Raw genomic sequence first — 19,947 nt, 5'->3', positions numbered from 1 at the left:
GAGGGCCATAGGTCAAGCCCGTTATAGATGATGAGATCATGCATCCTGCCCAGATCAAGGAGCGCGTGTCCATATGGTGTAATAGGCCCGTGTCGGTCCGATGAGGTCTTGGTCATACCTGCTCCGTCTAGGTCCATGTTTGGTAGCATGATAGAGTCGTCTCGGAAGTCCAGGAGTGGTGCCTGGCGCGTGCTCGTCCTGGCGTTGAAGTCCCGAATAAGGAGAACTTCCCCGCGGGCTGAAAGGTCTAGGATATCCTAATGTAAGGGTACATATGGCGATGTCTCACCCTCCTCTCGTACCACTCTGGCGAAGTGGGATGTGTCTAGCAGGAAGTAGCATATTGCTATGAAAAGGTCACGGGTGTCTATGCGTCGGATCCAGATCCACATGAATCGGGAGTGTGCGTCCTTCCTCTCAATGGAGATGGCTCCAACGAGGGAAGACCTGTACAATACTACGACCCCGCCTGATCCTCGAACTCCTCATGTATCCCTCGTCTTATCCCTGAAGGCTCACTCCCATGTGTAGCCACTGACTATCGGTAGTGGACGCTCTGGGCTCTAGCGTGTCTCTGTGTAAAAGACTATGTCTCCTCCTGTATAAGACTCCGAGAAGTTCCCTGGGTCTGACCATAAGGTACCATTACAGTTCCAAATGGTGCAGTCTAGGTCTCGGAAACCTGAGTCTCATAGGCCCCATCCCCCTAGGGGGTACGGGTGGGAGCCTCACGGGTGCCGGTCAACAACCTACCATCTCGGACCACGGCGCATGTTTCCTCCTTGCGGGCAACATCCCGCTGCTGCAGAAGAACTCGTCGCTCCTCAATCTGTAGTGGTGTCAAATCCTCGTCCATGGACAGGGTGGGATGCTCTCGTAGAGCGGCTCGGCATCGGAGTGTTGCTAGTCGAGCATGTGAATCTCTGAAGCGAATGACTAGGGGATGCTCTCGGTTGGGATCTCTCCCAACACACCATGCTCCCTCTATGCCATGGTCGGGGATCCCCATGGTGGTGGTCACAAAGGTGATCGCCTCCTCCATGGGCGTCGTAGTGGTGCTAGTGCTGTCTCGCGTGATCCCTCGTATCCGGATGTTGAGGGCCTTCGAAGCCCTCTGCTGCTGCTCCTGTATGGCCACAGAGGGTTTGTTAGGCCCAGGACCCACACACCAACAACCATACATCACAAAGATGCAGAAGCACAAACAAGCTACCTGGTCCGACAGCTCTATGTTCTTTAAACCTAGACAAACATAGAGAGATGATCTAGAGGAACATCAAGTGGATATATCTACCTTCCTCACTTAAGTTACATTGCACCCTTTTCATTTTCATTGTCCAAAATGGTGATGGCATACCTCAACTAGCTTGAGTAATATTGCACCGCTCTGCATCAAAGATGTACCTTGCATTCTCATGTTTTCTTTTAGTGAGAAGTATAAGGCATCAGCCTCTCCCTTTTGATACTTCATGCACCATGTTTCATAGACCACTTTTGTCTTCTGAGGATGATAATAAACTCAACTTTCTTGCTTCCCCTGAGATCACACCCCCCTCAGTCTGGCAGCCCTCCGTTATTCAATCCCTCATATATATAAAGACATGCATCCATGCCCCGATGGCGACATTGCTAGCGTCTGGGATTACCAGAAGTGGAAAACCCAAGAGAATATATTCATAACTGGTGTTGTCGTGGCAAAACGTTGTCAGTCATGGAAGGCCTTCAAAGCTTTGCCTGTAGCTTGAACTTTCTGTCTGCGTATATTTACCCCCCTTTATAAATCTGTAAGAGGGGCTACGTGTGTTGAGAATCCAACCATATGCAAGTTGTAGGCTTGACACAAACCCACAACGGATCGGATCTCTTGAGCTGTCGTGGGGAAAGCCCAACTGGTGATAGCTTGAATCTTCTCTGGATCCAATGTAATCCCTTGAGCACTAATGATGTATCCCGGATACTAAATTTCCAACAACCCAAACTCACTTTTCTTTGCGTCGATGTATAGCTGGTTATCACGCAATAACTGTGGGGCACATTGCACATCCCTAATATGTTGCTCGGCTGTAGCGGAAAAGATAAGGATATCAACAAGAAAGATGAACAGGCACTTCCCAATATACTCTGCAAATACGCGAGACATCATCTTGTTGAACGTCAGTGTTGCATACTTCAGACCAAATAGCATGACAACGAACTCGTAATAAGCTCGCTCTATCCCGTCTTTGGGATGTTAGCTTCAAAAATCCGGACTTGGTGGTAGCCACTCTTGAGGTCGATTTATTAGAAAAAAATTACACCATTGAGTCTTTCCAAGATATACTCGATGCAGAGCATAGGAAACTTGTTACTTACTGTAAGCATAGGAAACTTGTTACTGTTGAAGAAGTGCAAGGAAAGCATGAAGCTGAACACGAAATGAGAGAATGCTTGCTTACTTATGGAATGAAGAAAGGTGAGGTCCATATGTAGGCACCTCTACATGAGCCACCAAGCTCCACAATCATCTCCTCAATCAGCTCCTAGAATCTCTCAATCATCCTGTGTGGCATCTACCAACACCTAACAGTGCTTATGGGCACCTAACTGTGCCTCTAGCACACACACATAGAACCCAGGGTGTGCCTGGGGCGTGTGCCTGGGGCATACACCTTACTGATTGTGTTATGACTTGTGATTAGGGTGAGATATCCCATCAAACCCCCCCTCAAGGGAATGCCTCAGGCTATGTCAAGGATACATCTAGTCTCATAGTTTCTCATGCCATCTCATGGTGGTCAAGGATAAATCTATGGCTAGGATCTCATGCTAGCAAGGGTTCCCAAGGGTGTGAAGTCAACAAAAGGGATACATAAGACCTTCCAATGGTTATCTCCCCTGCATGTACATGCACACAATGTCTGCAGGAGGTACCATGGAGCAAAACACATACACATGGCCTAAATCATATGGTGACCAGAGGTGTTTTCAAAGAACACAATAGTTTATTCCATTCATTTTGGAGGACTATCCAGGCTGAGTACCTTGACTCAACATAAAAGAGAGATCTGGAGCATATATGGAGATGGTTCAAAAAGCATAATCTTCAAAGGAAGCCTCATCTTGTGGAGGCACATCAACTGAAAGTAAATTGGCAGTTTCTGGTTTTGTAGTTGCTTCCTTTTTGGCCTTATAATACTTTTCATGGTGATTGTTTTTGCCACAATGTTTGCAAGGATTGATCTTGAAGCAATCTTTTGAGAGGTGATTAGTCTTCCCACAATGTTTGCAAGGTGAAAACTTGCCCTTTTGAGTTTTTATGGCATAGGCTGTGTCATTGCCTCTCCGGAGTTCCATGTGCCTTTCTTCTTCTTGAAGAGCAGTAATAAGTCCTTCAAGAGTAGGATTAGGAAGATTTTTCAATGTGGTAACAACATGATCATAATCTTCAGGCATACTTTTGAGCAATACTACCATTGCATCATCTGTAGTGATTGGAGAGTTGATAGAAGCAAGTTGAGTCATGAGACTCCGCATGTGATTGACATGGGCAGCCAAGGGAGTGCCACTAGCCATCTTCAATTCAAAGAAAGCAATCTTAAGTGACAATTTTGAGATGTGAGAGCTAGCACCAAAAATAATATCAAGCTTCTGCCAAGCTTCAGAAGGAGACTCCAAATCAGAAATGTGATGAATATAGTCATCTCCTAAGCCAAGAGCAATAATGCCATAGGCTTTCTCCTCTCTAGCAGGATCTCGTGCCAGGCGTGTAGGAGCTGAGGATTCTCCAGCATTAGAGGCTATTGAAGAAGAAGTTGAAGCAAGTTTGACAAGCCCCCAGAGGTTTTCTCTCATCAATGCAAACTTGACTTTCATCTGCCATGTGTGAAAGCCTTTACCATTGAACTCATCCATATTCAAGAAGGTAGCCATGAGAGGGTCTAACCCAAAATGGGCAGTGTCTACTCTCTTACAAGGCTAGAAAGAGTTGAAAAGCTTCAAAGTACAAGCATTTAGTGTAGCAAAGACTTGTAACCAAATTCCATACTACAAATCATAATGGAAATGATGCTTCAACTTGCATGCTTCATAGAGGTGGCTAAATGAAAGTATTCCAAGCAAATCCAGGTATAGCAACCTAAAGGAAAGTTGTAGCCACAATTGTACTCATGCTATTCAACACTTTAAAACATCAGAAATGCTAAAGTAGCATCTAATGTAGCATCAAACTCACAACATTGTCAAAACTGTCCAAAACACAGGCCTGAACTTGGAGGGCTTGTATCTCACTCTTCAAAGCAAAGAAAAGAAGGCTTTCTAGGTAGAAATAAAGCTGGTATACCAGAGAAGAGCCACTGAAGAAGAGAGGTGAAATGCCGCGTCACGTCGCCATAGCCAACAGCTTGAAAGTCGACTGGTTTTTCGGCTGTTCCTCCCTCCCTGGTGAACCATTTCCCTTCAAATCTGGACAGGAGCTAGCTCATACTGTTGTGCAAGCTTGGCTCAGAGGAATTTTGGAATGGCTGCTCCAGCAAGTCGAATTGAACGAAATGGCGTCGAGAAGAAGACGACTGTTGCGCGGTTTCGTGGGCACCATTGTCTAATTCCTCTGACGTGGAAGTTCGCCCATATGAAGGGTCTCTCCAGCCAGAAGGACCCTGGGAATGGTTGCTTTGTAGGTAGAGAACTCAGCCCTCCAAGTGGTTGGGCAGAAAGGGGCAAAATGGAGAGGAAGGTGAAGAAGAAGAAGAAGATGACATGGCATAAATGGGCTCAAGGAGGATCATAGTGCTCTGATACCATGTTGAAGAAGTGCAAGGAAAGCATGAAGCTGAACACGAAATGAGAGAATGCTTGCTTGCTTATGGAATGAAGAAAGGTGAGGTCCATATGTAGGCACCTCTACATGAGCCACCAAGCTCCACAATCATCTCCTCAATCAGCTCCTAGAATCTCTCAATCATCCTATGTGGCATCTACCACCACCTAACAGTGCTTATGGGCACCTAACTGTGCCTCTAGCACACACACATAGAACCCAGGGTGTGCCTGGGGCATACACCTTGAGATATCCCATCAGTTACTTACTGTAAGCTTGTTGAGTGCTCGCTAGTCGACACATAATCGTGCAGACTTATCCTTCTTTGCCACAAAAAGAATGGGTGCAGCGAATGGCAAAGAAGTAGGTCTGATAAACATAGCGCACAGTAATTGAGACAACTACTGCTTCTGAAGAGTACACTATGCACACGTATATCAGACCCAAAGACCTGAGAGGCAACGCCAACCCATACCAAGACCTTGATGCTGTACACACTGACAATGTAGGGCACTTCTGCAAGGCAAGCAAGAGGCTTGTGCTGTCCACCGGAATGCAGGGTTACTACGTGAGTTAGAGAGTGAAAGCTAGGAGTGATAGTACCTTACTCGGTTTGCTGATCCGACTCCCCATCTAATGCGCTGCGTGAACACCTTCCAAGAGGGCTGAACTGAGAAGTGAGCTCCGCAAACTGTACAAGATAACTGAAAAGAGCTGCTGAAACAGAACCCCAAACCTTACTCGGTTTGCTGATCCGACTCCCCATCTAATGCGCTGCGTGAACACCTTCCAAGAGGGCTGAACTGAAGCCAAGAGCTGAGGCTGGTCAAAGGCCAAGTTCTGGAGGTGTCGGCCTGTTCAGAAGGGGCTGGAGTGGAGCTGTAGGAGTGCTGCTGGAGGGAGGACTGAATGAGAACTGAGAGGGCAGCAAAGGCCTTTTTATAGGGGCTGGGGAGTCAGACAACCAGCCTGGCTGTAGCCAACTGGTTGCTGGCCCCATTGACCTATAAAAGCCCTTCCCTGGCTCATTTGCCAAGGAGCTTTGTGGGCAGCCTTTGCAGGCTGCCTTGCTGGCTTCCCTCTGGTCCACTGGTCATCCTTTGGGGCTCCTATCCTAAGCTATGACCTAGACCTAACCCAACCTAAGATGGAAACACTACCTACCTACTGTTGGTACCTGTGAACAAGAGTGAGGTGCAAGGGGGGATGGGGGGGAGGATGCGCACAAGGGGGGATGAGGGAAAGAGGGGGGGCCGCATGGGCGCAAGGGATATGGGGGGGAGGATGCCCACGAGGGAAGGGGGGGGGGGGGGTGTGCGCATGGGGGGATGAGGGAAGGGGGAGGGGGGCATGCGCACAAGAGGGGGTGAGGGAAGGGGGAGGGGGGAATGAGGGAAGGGGGGGGGGGGTGCATGCACACAAGGGGGGATGAGGGAAGGGGGAGCGGGGAATGAGGGAAGGGGGGGGGCGGCGGCAATGGGGGATGGGGTGCGGGGGAGCATGCGCACAAGGGGGGGTGTTTTGGGGCGGGGGGGGGGGGTGCAAGGGGGGGTTGGGGGGGATGCGCGCAAGGGGGGGTGGGGGTGGGCGGGTGCGCATGCGCATGCGCACCAGGGGGGTTGGGGGGGGGGGGGGGCATGTACACAAGGGGGATGAGGGAAGGGCAGGGGTGCGCATGTCTGACTTGACCTAAGGCTTAGAGACCGACTTACGTAGCTCGTGTCTAACTATCCCTAGACAAGGGCTCACAAAGGGGTCACAGCATACGACAAAATCTCCTATTAGGGAACTATTATGCACTTGTCGATGTAGCCAATGTGTTACATTGCATCCAAGTGCAGGGGTGCATGTGACACCACAGAAGGGGAGGCTCTTCTCTCGTTGCTCTTCATCGAGCCACTCCAACACCGCAGGATCCCATTGCAAGAACTTATGGGAAAATCCCCATAAAGCCACAGTCTCCAAGCACCCAGAGTAAGAAGACATGGGTGAGAGTCTATGTACCACTAAGTCTGAACCATGCTCCACGAACAATCATGACAGGCTGAACGAACGATCGTCCTAAGTGCAAGACCCAGACACAGGCACATGCACCAAAGCTCCAAGCAGGCCAAGGAAACAAAGCTAAGGGAGCTGACCAAGCCTCGATGACAGGTATCTCTGTAAATGTCATTACCTGCCCACTTTCATGTAATTGCACTTTTAATAATTCGTTCACATTCTCTTTGACCCGGTCAGCTCACACAATTTTGTGAATTACAAACTTTTGCAACAGTTGGGGCTGTCCATGACACCTACGAGGTGCAGCTTCTCGCTAGGAAGCAGTTTTGGGATCGCAAGATTTCTCTCCGGATTCAAGACTACACAGAAACTCTTATGTGCTATGTTATGCACTTGGAACATGTGGACTTGATCATCCGAATAAAACCCCCGATATTCAGATCGGATGGAAAGATCATACTCTCTCTTTTTTGGAGGAGGACACCCAAGTTTCTATTAAATGTGATGATATTCCCTCTTCTTAGAGACCTATTGTATCTGCGATGCAACTTCGGAATATCTTAAACACTTCTCATTATGATGTGTATCAGTGTGTTTTGATTCTGCTTTCTTCATTTGTTGTTTCAGTTAATAACAAAAATGATTTAAGCGCGTTTGAACACCGAGAATTGGGAACGTTGTTAGATGATTTTGTGGATGTATTCCCTGCACAACTCCTGAAAGGTTTACCTCCAGAAAGGGCAGTAGATCATCGCATAGATTTAGTTCGTGGGGCTCAACCTATTAGTATTCCACCTTATAGGATGAGCCATCTTGAGAAGGATGAGTTAGCTTTGCAGCTTCAGGATTATCTTAACATGGGTTATATTCGTCCAAGTAAATCACCCTGGGGTGCACTTGTCCTTTTGAAAAAGGAGGATGGTTCATGGAGAATGTGTGCTGATTACAAACAATTAAATAAGGTGACAATTAAGAATAAATATCCTCTTTCTCGCCGGATGATTTGATAGACCGGTTGGCCGGTTACCACCAAATCCGTGTCTATGCGAAACACATAGACACAACCGCTTTTTGTACTAGGTATGGTCACTACGAATTTCTCGTATTGCCTTTTGGGTTGACCAATGTTCCTGCTACTTTCCAGCAAATGATGGACGATTTGTTCCAAGATTATTTGGGCAAATTCGTTGTGGTGTTCTTAGATGACATCTTGGTATATAGCCGATCGTTAGAGGACCACATTGGACACCTCACGATTGTCTTAATTCTATTAAGACAACATAAGCTATATGCTAAGATGAGTAAATGTGACTTCTTCATGAAGGAGACCATTTACTCAGGACACAAGATTTCTTCAGAAGGTATCAGCATTGACTTAAAAGGTTTCATACCTCAGGCAGTGAAACAACTTCGTTCTTTCCTAGGATTTACGGTCTTTCTAAGGAAGTCCGTACGTGATTACTCTCGAATCGCAGTACCCTTGACCAGCATGTTGAAAGGTCGTGGACACAGGTCTAACCAGCCTATATCTTGGAATGAGCAACGCCTATTGTTTTAGAGGCCGATCCGAGCGACTTTGCGATTGGGGTAGCTTTATTCCAAGATGGCAAACCTGTAGCTTTTGAAAGTAATAAGCTAGATGACACTCAATATTGTTGGCCCACATAGAAAAAGAACTGTATGCACTCTAAAGGTTTGGAAACACTGCTTGTATGGCTGAAAGTTTCTTGTATTAGCAATCATCAGTCAATCAAGTATGTGTGTGATGGGTCGGAATTAAGGGGAAGAAAGGCTAGATGGGCACAGTTAATGCAACATTTTGATTTTGAAACATGTTATCGAAAGGGTTCCTTGAATAGTGTGGCACATGCCTTAAGTCGGGTCATGTTTGTAAATGCAATGCCAATTACAGAAATATCCTCAGACCTATTTCAATCCTTGAGAGGGCTTTGCGGAACTGATAGTCATTTCAGTTCTTTTTGGCAAAAAGTCCAAGATGGGAGCTCCATGGTTGACCACAACTCAGGGATTGTGCCACATACAATACAGGCGACAGGAGGTTAGTGGATGATTAGGAACGGTTTGCTATTCTGGAATGAAAAGATATGTGTACCGGATGTTTCGGATCTTCGATCCAAGATTCTCAAGGAGTGTCATGATGCTCCTCGCGATGGACATCCAAGGGTACATAGGACTCTGTCTCTTGTGAAACATACCTTTTATTGGCCTAAGATGCGTGCATTTGTTGAAAGCTATGCAGTAGGTTGCCATGTTTGTCAGGTCACTAAGGCAGAACGTCTTAGAAGTACGGGTTTATTACAGCCATTGCAAATCCCTAGTAATAAATGGGAAAGTATTTCAATGGACTTTATTACGGGTTTGCCTAGAACGCGCAAGGGTCATGAGTCCATTTGGGTCATAGTTGACCGTCTGACAAAGATGGCTAGATTCTTACCTACTAGATTGACTGTATCAACTATTGGCTCACTAGTTTGTGGACCAATTGTTTAAGTTATATGGGTTGCCTACAGACATATTAGTGACCGGGTTTACAAGTAGGTTTTTGAAAATTTATTTTAGAGAAGTTAGAAACTACTCTAAGTATGAGTTCCTCAAATCATGCACAATCCGATGGCAGTACAGAAAAGGTTAACCAGTTGGTTGAAGATATGCTTCGTGCATATGTTTCTAAGAGACACTCTTCATGGGAAGACTATCTCCCCATGATAGAATTTGCTTATAACAGCGCAAAGCATTCAAGTACGGGTTACAGTCCTTTTATGCTTATGTACGGGAATAAACAATGATGCTGCAAGGACATCCTTGCAGGACATGCAAGAAATGTTGCCAAGGAGTCTATTAGAAGTGCCCACGATTGGGATAGATTTTATGCTAATAGACATCGTTCATCTAGTGAGTATTCTGATGGAATGATGGTATATTTACGTATTCCCAAGGAATCCAAGAGTTTTAAGTACTGGTCTGGTACTGAAATTAGCCCCGGTCCGTTCAAGATTATTGAAAGAATTGGACCAGTTGCATATAAACTAGAGTTGCCTCCTGATATTAAAGTACATCCAAGTTTTCATGTCAGTAGACTGAAAGAGTTACTGGGTGCTGATGATCAGCTTGTTTCTCCTCAAGAAATAATAGAAATTACTGATTTGACTTTTGTTTCATACGAACCTAAGAGTATTCTTGAATCTCGTGAAAGACACATCAAGAATAGAACTATCACGGAATACAAGATCAGGTGGAAGCATCATGTTGAGGAGGACGCAACATGGGAGACATTACCTAACCTCCAGAGGGCATTTCCAAGTTTTCTTACGAACTCGGGAGTGAGTTCTTAGAGGAGGGGAAGTATGTCATGTGCACGGATGGGTATTTGACGTGTACAGAGGTACACAAGACTAGCTCACTTAGCCTAGGGAGGCTTAGGGCTAGGCAGGTTTGATTCTCAGGTTCATTGGCAAGGGTACGAACCAGATCGGGATCTCTGCTATTTTTGGCACATTGGCCCCGAGTCTATAAAAGGGACCCAAGGGTTCAGTTTTCAGAGCAAGTCTAGCTCTCTCGTGCAAGGTCTGGATCCTCGATCGTGTCGTGGACGCACGCCTGCATCCTAGCATAGCCCAAGGCCCAGCAGCAGATCCCAGGCCTCCAAGCGCCGCCTGGTGGTATGGGACAACAGGTTGGTTTGGGAGTTTGTACCAATAGCTCAGCTCATAGCTCGGAGGGGACATCTCTTGATTCGAGATCACTTCTCGTAGATGTTGTGGTTGGGTGGTGAGCAGTTTGCTCAGATCCTCACTTTTCTTGTTATTCTTGTGTTTGCTTGCAGGTCAAGATCCTCAGGAGCTCTGGGGTCGTATTACCTCTGCATCTATCACCCACATAAAACTTGTCCACAGCTAGGTCGAAATACTGCAGAATTCTATGCAGCTGGAGCAGCTTATCCAAACCAGCAACTTTCACATGCTAGTCCAGTTTAGAATCGAACGATCTCGCTGGATGATAGCAACACATACTTACCTTTCCATGGAGGGTGTATACGGGCGGAGCTTTCAGTTGTGGTTGCCGTAGTTCCATCGATGGTGGGCAGAAGACGAGATGGCGCCTTTCAAGCCCTCCACATCTTGATGTTTCCCTTAATCATAGCTCTACGAGCAATAACAGAGAGCTTGACACAAACTCTCACAGAGATACAAGTAGAAGGGGGAGCTCATGCTAATGAAAGGTCATCAAACGATAAGGAAATCCAGGACAGCTCGGTGCAAGGTGAAGTGTCAGGGTAGAAAACATCCTTGCAGAGTTTATATCTTTATAGGGCCTACTGTCTCCCAATGGACACATGCCCAAACACCTTCCCTTTGCTTCAATTCTTTTTAAAAGCCTGAATTAATGAGAAATAGATCTAATTATTAGAAAGAATCACTTCACACAAAACCTATTCTAAACTTCAAGCTTGCAAAAGTAACAAAAAGGATGCACATGTCTTATGAAGTGTGGGCATGCTGAGATTAATATATCTATTCAAACCAAACGTAATAGAAGACCAGTAAGCTGTGTAGTAAGTAACAGCATTAAACTTTCCATTAAGAACATGAAGAAGGAGAACTATTCTGAACCACAAGACATAGTATTTTTGCAAAACTAGTTTTGTTTGAGTCCCTTTCAAAATCCTAATATCAATGAAACAATGATGAAAATTCTTTACCAGGCAAACTTTGATCGCCTGAGGATATGCTGGTCTTTGGCTGCCATTTGAACTCCCATCAGGAATATAAGTATGAAATGAAATTGGAGTCTAACTCAATAGAATACAGTTGCGATTTTAATCACTTGTGAAATTGGAAAGTTGGCTATAAGTACTGTGTAATATTATCATCTGCCTGATAACAGTGTAGCTCAGTTTTGAAGACAGGCCTTATGAAAAAACCATGCATAGTGACATCCAAGGATCAGAACAACTGAAACCGAGGGGCTACACTGCGCTGCCGGTAGCAGTAAGTGTGTTTCAACTCCTCAATTTTTTGTCTCAGGTGAATGCTACAGGCCAGGCCCTAGGTGGAAGATATAAGGGCATTGTCTGACCTCTAAAATATTAGCACGTCCTTCTCATTAAATAGTTCCCAATTTATCATACTGGCCCATCAGCCAATGCCCAACAGTAATTAGCCTCATCCCTATAGACTTGGCCCATAACGAGCCAGGCTGCGGGACTTAGCCTCCCTATTTTAGGCTTGCAACTAGACATTACCACATGGGTAGGGCCCTAGATGTTCACTGAACCTTTGCACTAGTTTGGGCAATTCTCCAAGACAAGAGTTCCTCCCAGAGTCTTCTATCTACAACAAAAGCATGACAAACCTATTCTTGAGCATCGGCTCGAGTGGGTAGCCAGTGCGTGGGGATAATTACCTAGGGGGCGATGAGGTCTCAAATTCATTGGAGTAGTGGAGGATAAGAGTTGGTGGCAAGTTGGGGTGGAACTGGACCATCAACCCCAGACCTGTTTTATATAAACACCACCACTCTAGGTGGTGCCTCTAGTCATGGGAGGGCGAACCCTTGCACGAGGTACAGTGGAATCAAGCTGAGTCGTTCTAACATCTAGGATACGGCACTCAGCATCAGGTGCCAGATATCCCCTTTTCCTACACCACCCACATTGATAGACGAGTTCAGATTGACACATCAGGTTGGATCCCCTCACAGGAATGACATTGGCTTGAGTAGCAATGTCACATGAGATCCTAATAGCCTGCGCCCGAGGAAGATTTTTTATTTTTTCTATTTGGTAGCTCATGGAGGCCTACCCATAGGACCACATATGAGGGTGCACAGGGTTTGTCACTGTTGTGATGCCGAGGACCTCGAGATGAGAGCTCACTGACTATGGAGTTGTCTAGTGACTCCAAGAATATGGCAGTGCTCTCTTAGGATAGTAGCCAAGATGCGACGTATTCTCAACGTGAGTTTACCTAGGGCATGGTGACTTTGTTAATATACGTGTGACATGCTTTCCCCATCAAGGTGGTCTCTCCAACCTACAAGATAGACTAACCACTCGCTTGGATCTTCAGGACTTGGTCCCTCCCTCTTGCCAAATACCCGAAGAGGGCAGCCAAACTCAGCCTGGTCAGTCTTAGTGTTCTAGGGTTGATCTTAATTAAATGATTGTATGGACTGAGGAGTTTTGGGATGACTGATGCTAGCAGGATGCTGTGGGTTCAGCAAATCAATGTGAGGTGTACACAAACTGTCCCTAGGAGAAATCGTAGCTGTAGCAACAGGTCCTAAAAGGAACCAACTAGATGAGGAAGAAGAGCGAGAACATGGAGTTAGAAGGAGGAAAAGCTAAAAAGCAAAGAAAAATATTTAGCTTTAATTAGTATTGCTAAGAACAATCAGCCTAACCTAACAGGTTTTAGTTAAGAAAAATATATAGACAATTAGACTTGCTGATGTCCACCTCTTCCATGCAGCTGCAAATTGAAATCCAGCCATAAGGAAGCCACCTAGAGCCAGTTTGCTGAACTCAGGTACAACCCAGAGCTTTTGCAGCCAATTCAAGTCTCCAATCACAAGCTAAAGTGTTCATCTTCTTCTGCAATTTGCATCTGAATCTGGATTCACCTCCAAGTCACTCTCAGGGTTGATGATTTGCTCTTAAGAAATCATGCACTACTTATGACTTCACCTCCTGGAATTGTGATTGACTTTTGGGCTTCATCTGGCATTTTCCTATCACTGTTTGATAGTCTGGAGGAGTTTGGGTTAATAGATGGTTCTATATGGATGGACTGGTGCCTTGTCTGATCATCTTATCCCGGCTCTGGGTCTTTAATAAAATTTCATTCCAGTTGAAAGATTTTGGAGTCCTGAACATCAGCGGGGTTTAAATAGAGCTTCTATATTATTATCCAGTTGCTAACTCCTGTTTTCAAGGAGAATCATTGTATATTCCGACCTTAAATGTGATAGGTCCTCTAGATTAATTTGGCTCTGTCCAGAATCTGAAATTACCTTAACCTAAACAGCATGGTAATATAAGAAATATATGAAATTCATGTCTGGTAGGGGATGGTCCTTATTCACACCAGATCCAGCATCGGAATCGCTAAACCCTATCCCTTTTGCAGTACTTAAATTTTTTATATTGTTGAAGTTTATTTCACTTTCCATGGCTGTTCAATTTCAAGAAATTTAAAGGGCTTTGAGATACATTTTGGCAATCTACATTTGGAATGCTTTCTCCGTTCCGATTTTAATAAGTCTTGCACGTGGGACCATTTCAAGCATGTACATATTATATATCAAGAGCCCTGTGCATTAGGGTTCTAGACTCCTCGTCAAGAGCCCAACAACTTTCCACTCTATCTCCCATTCCAGTGATGCAACACCATAGAAATATACCAGGTAACTAGGTTCAAGTGGGACTCATTCACACCTAATTTGGGGGTGTGATTACTTTCTAAACGCTACTCTCAGTTGATATTACCTGACTTCTTACATTTTTGTTTCTCACATGCAAATTATTTCCGTGAAATATTCAAATGGTTCAAATTATAGCTTCAAATCACAATTGATAATAGAGGATCTCATGTGCATATCACCAGCTCTTGACTTAAAACTTGACTTTGATACTCAGAATGGTCTTAGCTAATTGAAGTATAGTTTTATCAGAGATGGAATACCCACTGAAAATATACTCGTATTTCTAAAGTGGATCCACGCGAATACCTCTTTATTTGGATCACCAGAACAAGCTTCCCTTGTTTATTGTATGCTCCAAACTTCTGTGCCACAGAACCCCACCAGAAAATGGCTCAAAAGAGCCACAAATAATCTTTATGCTAACAAAACCAATGACATTCTCCCAGACATTCCACAGAACATCACTATAATACTGTGATTATCTTCAAGAAAAATCGAGATCTAATATAGTTTCTCAAAAATTGACATCAGTCACTCATCCATGTCACAAATCCAATCAGCATCTAGTTCTAGGCTATCAAATGTAGATACATTCTTCCCTTACTACTTACTTGATTGCATCACATCATCAAAGTGAGCTGTACATATGCATTATCAAGGTCCTTTTGGTCTATAGAGGCCTGCAGGCACCAGATGTGTACTTTGTTAATTTTCCTTTTAAGATCAATGACAAATCTTTTGTCAAAGGAAATCCGGAGTTAACAATATAGTTTTCAGCATTGAATGCCATGTCTCTAGGGTATGTTCCTATAGCATCCACACATCCAGTGAATAAGGTTGTAATCAATGCCAAGACACTGCAAAATCACCGAAAGGGGCTCAGAATGCACACCTTAGCCCTAGTACCACCTCGATGTTTTTACTATCTGAACAGGCAAGTAGGAAGCCAAGTCATCGCTCTCTCGGAGGGCACATGCAGAGGTTGGGCTTTTTGGACCCTCTGTGCAACATGGCTGCCCTCTATACCCCTTCCTCTTTCTTTTTTTGGCACAAGCGCAGGGGTATTTCCTCTGATCATAGGCTGCTGGCCTGGTGGGAATGCGCCTCGCAATTTGATAGGAGGAGTTGCTGGACTCAAGTTTTGCAGATGATACAGCCACGTTCATGGAGGGCTCATCCAAGAGTCTAGAGAGAGTTCGGCTGTCCTTGGAGGTGTATTGGCTTCCGGAGCCAAGATCAACTGGAATCCAAAAGTTGGTTTAGCACAAGCTCTAAGGAGCTCCAAGTGTGGGGCGCCGACCTTAGCTTCCATTGGATTCCCCAAGGGCAGACAGCGAGACACCTGGGTGGTCAAGTTAGACTAGATATTCAGCAAAGCAACAAATTGCCCTAGTGTTAAAGAGTAATCAGCACAAGTTCCTCTACTGAGGAGAGCATTGATGGTAAACCACATCCTGGTACATCGCCTCATGCTACCACTTTGGCAACAACCTGGTGCATCATGAAACCAGCCTCAAGGCCAACTAGAGGATGGTAATACACTAACCAGCCAAAAGCCTTCACATTAAAACACTCAGCAAACACTCCGAATACAGATCTAGAAGCCATGTACGGCCGTACACATCTATTAACTGCTGCTGGAGGTACGGAATCGTACGGCAATGGGTACAGCTTGCCGTACGATTCAGCTGTTCGCTGCTATAGTAGGCTTGTGCACGATGCTCTTGGCTGTTGCTGAATGCATTCTTGTGGTTTTCTTGACAAAAGCTGAATTCTTCCACACAAATCTGTGGTGTTGGCCTATTACTCAGCTCATGTGAGCTATTTGTAGAGACTTTGGGCTGCGTGTACAGGCATTTGGGTCAAGGGTGCTTGGTGTAGCTAATTATGTGGCCATGTGAACCGAAAACTAGCAGGGAGTTGTACATTGGCCCATGGAAGAGCTTGGGGTGAACTCTAGGCTGGTAAAGGGTTCACACATGCTCTCTTGTGTTTGTTCATCAGCATTGGGTTGGTTTTTGAAGAGACTTGCTTGGCATTCTAAGCACCATGGGCATTTCAATTATGCTTTCACCCATTGTTTGGGTACTCTAGTGAGTCAATGGGCACTTGTGATTGTTTGGGGAGTGGGTTGCCTTGCAAGTAACAGCTCCTGGTTCAAATGCAGGTGTTTGCACTAAGTATGGATGCCTATGGTCACATGGGTGTGAGAGCAGAGCCCCGCAAGGCTAGTGCTTGTGATACTGATGCCTAGTGAGAGAGGGATGAACACTGAATGCAAGTGAGTTGGTACTCATTGTGTAATCTACTTGTGGGAATCTTCAATTAATAAAGAAATACCGAAAGGGGCACCAAGGCTTTGGGGCCACTTTGTGTCTTTGTACTTGAGCAGGAGCGCTCTAGCTCCTCTTATCCCCCTTCTATGGGGTCGAACAACAAAAGCTACTCCGTTTGCCCATGGAAGAGCTTGGGTTGAACTCTAGGCTGGTAAAGGCTTCGCACATGCTCTCATGTGTTTGTTCATGAGCATTGGGTTGGTTTTTGAAGAGACTTGCTTATCACAATGAATTCTTGCAGTGGTTGTTCTTGCTTCTAAGCACCATGGGCATTTCAATTATGCTTTCACCCATTGTTTGGGTACTCTAGTGAGTCAACGGGCACTTGTGATTGTTTGGGGAGTGGGTTGCCTTGTTTGGGTTGCAAGTAACAGCTCCCGGTTCAAATGCAAGTGTTTGCACTGAGTATGGATGCCTATGGTCACATGGGTGTGAGAGCAGAGCCCCGCAAGGTTAGTGCTTGTGATACTGATGCCTAGTGAGAGAGGGATGAACACTAAATGCAAGTGAGTTGGTACTCATTGTGTAATCTACTTGTGGGAATCTTCAATTAATAAAGAAATACCGAAAGGGGCACCAAGGCTTTGGGGCCACTTTGTGTCTTTGTACTTGAGCAGGAGTGCTCTAGCTCCTCTTATCCCCCTTCTATGGGGTCGAACAACAAAAGCTACTCCGTTTGTCCGTGCAAAAGAGCCCGAGATATCCCGTACGTGATCCTATTGCGCCGGCCTTCTAGGGCCATCCTTTCCAAATTCCCTTGCATGGGCTTGCCACTTGGCAGCCCACGTTTTAGGTGCTTTAATTTGCCCCTAAGCCCTAGTTGGTCAACACCAATGACCAGCTTAGAGCTCATTTGCCCCTTGCCCCCTCTAGAGGGACCAAAACTTCAAATTCTAAGGTTCTTTGGGCCCCGAATCGTATTCGTGCTACCCTTATGGAGATGTATCTCTGAGAGAAGGCCTTCTTGTGGTGGCAAGATTTGAAGGCAAAGCCCTTTGTGCCCACGACTTAGGCAGCATTCTATCAAGCCTTCACGGCATAATTTTTATGGGAGCCTAATGAGTTTGATAACTTTCAAAAGCTCCAACCCCTGAATAAGGGTGGCAAGCCTCTAAATACGTTTATCAAGGAGTTTTGGAAAATTACTTCTAAGTTTCCTGAATTCAATCAGCAAAGACTATGCTTATTCTTCTTTTGTAGTCTACCAAAAGTCTATCAGAACTAGTTCTCCCTCTGTGGTAGATTGGGGTTTTGGGGTTTTGGGAAGCCTGGGCTGGCTGTTTTGCACAGCCAGCTAGTTCTCCCTCCCAGCTTCTCCATTTTGGGCCATTCATCCCTCGCTCTCTTCCCCTATCATTGCTTCCTCCTCCGTACACACATAAATTCCTTGAGTGGCGAAAGATAGATGCCAATGGTGAATTTAGCTTATGTGAAGAACCTGTTGGAAGAAAAAAGTCCTCCTTATACTGAGGTCAAACGTTTATAGTTTCCTTTCCCGTCCTCCTCGTTCTTTTTTAAAATTCCGGAGTCAAAATCTCTGGAAGAGCTCTGCAGGGTCTCCCTTTCCTATAGCCAGCGTCGCCGCATGCTCTTGCCAGAGTGTCTCAGGCTACTTTCGAAAGCGTCCATGCATGCCTGCTCGTCGCATCCGAAACCACCCTCCCCCAAGAAAAGCAACCTCTTCGCCTTGTTTGTTTCTGGTCGATCTCTCGGGTTCTAATGGAGATTTTCAACCGTTACAGTAGTTGAGGTGTCCTAGCACACAAACTATTCCAAACAAGCGACTGATCAAAGTATCATGCACTCTCGTGCCGAAATGATCCGCTCATAACTCTAAATATGAAAGTAAAATACATCTGACAGTATGTAAAGGATAGGCCGTTGAGGACGATTGCAATATTAAGACGCTGTGGGGCAAGAATACCTTGAGAAGCCGAAAGAGCTGGAAAGGAGAGGCAACTGGTGTCGCGGCACAAGAAGAGAGTCACTGGTTGCGGTCCGGAAGTTGGCAAAGTTGGCACGAGAAGAAAGTCCGGAAGTTGGCAAAGTTGGCACAAGAAGAGGGGTCCGGAGTCACTGGTTGGGGTCGCAACAGAATATGAGGAGAGTGCAGAGATGACGAGGAAAAGAGTGCAGACATGGCGTGTCTCTTGTGTATCCGCCGTTGTGTTGTGTGTTTTGGCAAGGCTTGTTATAGAGGAAAATGATTGGGCCGAGAGCCTAAAGCCATGTTTTGGTGTTCTCCCACCTCCTTCAACCACGTGTCATCAATATGAGCCCTTGATCGAGATTGCTTAGCCCTTGATCCAAATTGATTTGAATTAATCTCACCCTTGATCGAGATTGATTTGAATTAATCTCAACCTTGAAAAAGCGTAAAAACTGTCTCCATTGATTTCAACTTTTATCCCAAAAAAATGATTTTCAGAGTGTTATATAAACATACTTGGATGCTGCGAATTAAGTGGGGTCGACTAAAAGCACAGAGGTGAGCTCTTTTCTTAGTGTAAAACCTTTAAAAACAAAAGCTACTTTTGATTGCACCAGTTTCAAGCTTCCACTACCCTGGACACGCAGAAAACAAAGAACTTTGCATATTAGCGTGTCCTATTTCGAGCTAAGAAATCACTGCTAGGGAATGGCAACCTAGAGACAAAGCTAGATACTTCATAGACATGTTCAAAAACAAGCACGAGTAAATTTCTCCGTGGATTAGAGCAGAGGAATGATATGTGGACATGTGGGTATCCCTTACAAGGTTCAATAAAGGAAAATGGCAAACATTGTTTGGATGGAGCTCAAGAAGAGATGAAGAACGTGATGTTCGATGCATTGGACAAGCTGTTCTGCAAGACGACTGTGAAACCTAGGACGAGACCATGCAGGGTATATTTCATGCAAAAGCTGCACTTCAAAGGCGGGGACCTTGGAGAAACGTCTCTCCCAACCCAAGTAACTACTAGTTTCATCATGGGTTTCTCTCTCTCGTCATCCTGCTCCCCACCCCCTCCGTAGTAGCCACCGCCAAAGCTCAGCAGCTCCAAGGTGATTGGCCTCGATGCCAGCGGACACACAACATTTGCTTGAAGCTTGTTGAAGCTTGGCAGCCATGGCCTCGTGGCCATGAGCGAAGAATCGGAAGAGGTTGGAGAAGGCGGCCGAGCAAATGTAAATTGCCACAAGGGTAGTGGCAGATTGATGTCCTTTGAAGTGCCCGCTGCAAAGGCATTCCCATTCTGGCTATGGCACAAGCAAATACTGCAGATTTTTTGTAAGCACGTTCTCTCCGGCACCCTCCTTGACCACTCAGGTGGTTAACCACTACAAGATGAGGGACGACATGAAAACCTACAACATTTCTGGGATGGGTTG

At 45.5% G+C, this 19,947-nt stretch overlaps 1 protein-coding gene across 6 annotated transcripts in view; it reads right to left on the bottom strand.

Annotated features, from left to right (window-relative positions):
- LOC147888309 (uncharacterized) overlaps window positions 1-18,722 on the bottom strand; it is a 52,663-nt gene extending 33,941 nt beyond the window's left edge. The window contains exons 1-3 of one of the 6 annotated variants that reach the window (XM_087393579.1): window positions 18,500-18,722; window positions 14,851-14,919; window positions 14,546-14,601 (exon numbers count right to left, since the gene is read on the bottom strand). The gene's annotated coding sequence lies outside the window, so the exon portion shown is untranslated. Of the gene's footprint in view, window positions 1-11,516; window positions 11,548-14,545; window positions 14,602-14,850; window positions 14,920-15,896; window positions 15,948-18,499 lie in introns of those variants that run through there. The other 5 variants (XM_087393580.1, XM_087393581.1, XM_087393578.1 and 2 more) reach the window with 5 other exon arrangements.
- Between the last annotated feature and the right edge of the window lie 1,225 nt (window positions 18,723-19,947).

Source organism: Dipteris shenzhenensis, chromosome 22, assembly GCF_047967505.1.
Source record: "Dipteris shenzhenensis isolate YYH24624 ecotype China chromosome 22, Dip_SZ_1.0, whole genome shotgun sequence".
Lineage (NCBI taxonomy): Eukaryota > Viridiplantae > Streptophyta > Polypodiopsida > Gleicheniales > Dipteridaceae > Dipteris > Dipteris shenzhenensis.
The sequence above is the reverse complement of the archived record's forward strand: the minus strand, read 5'-3'. Positions and strand labels throughout refer to the sequence as shown.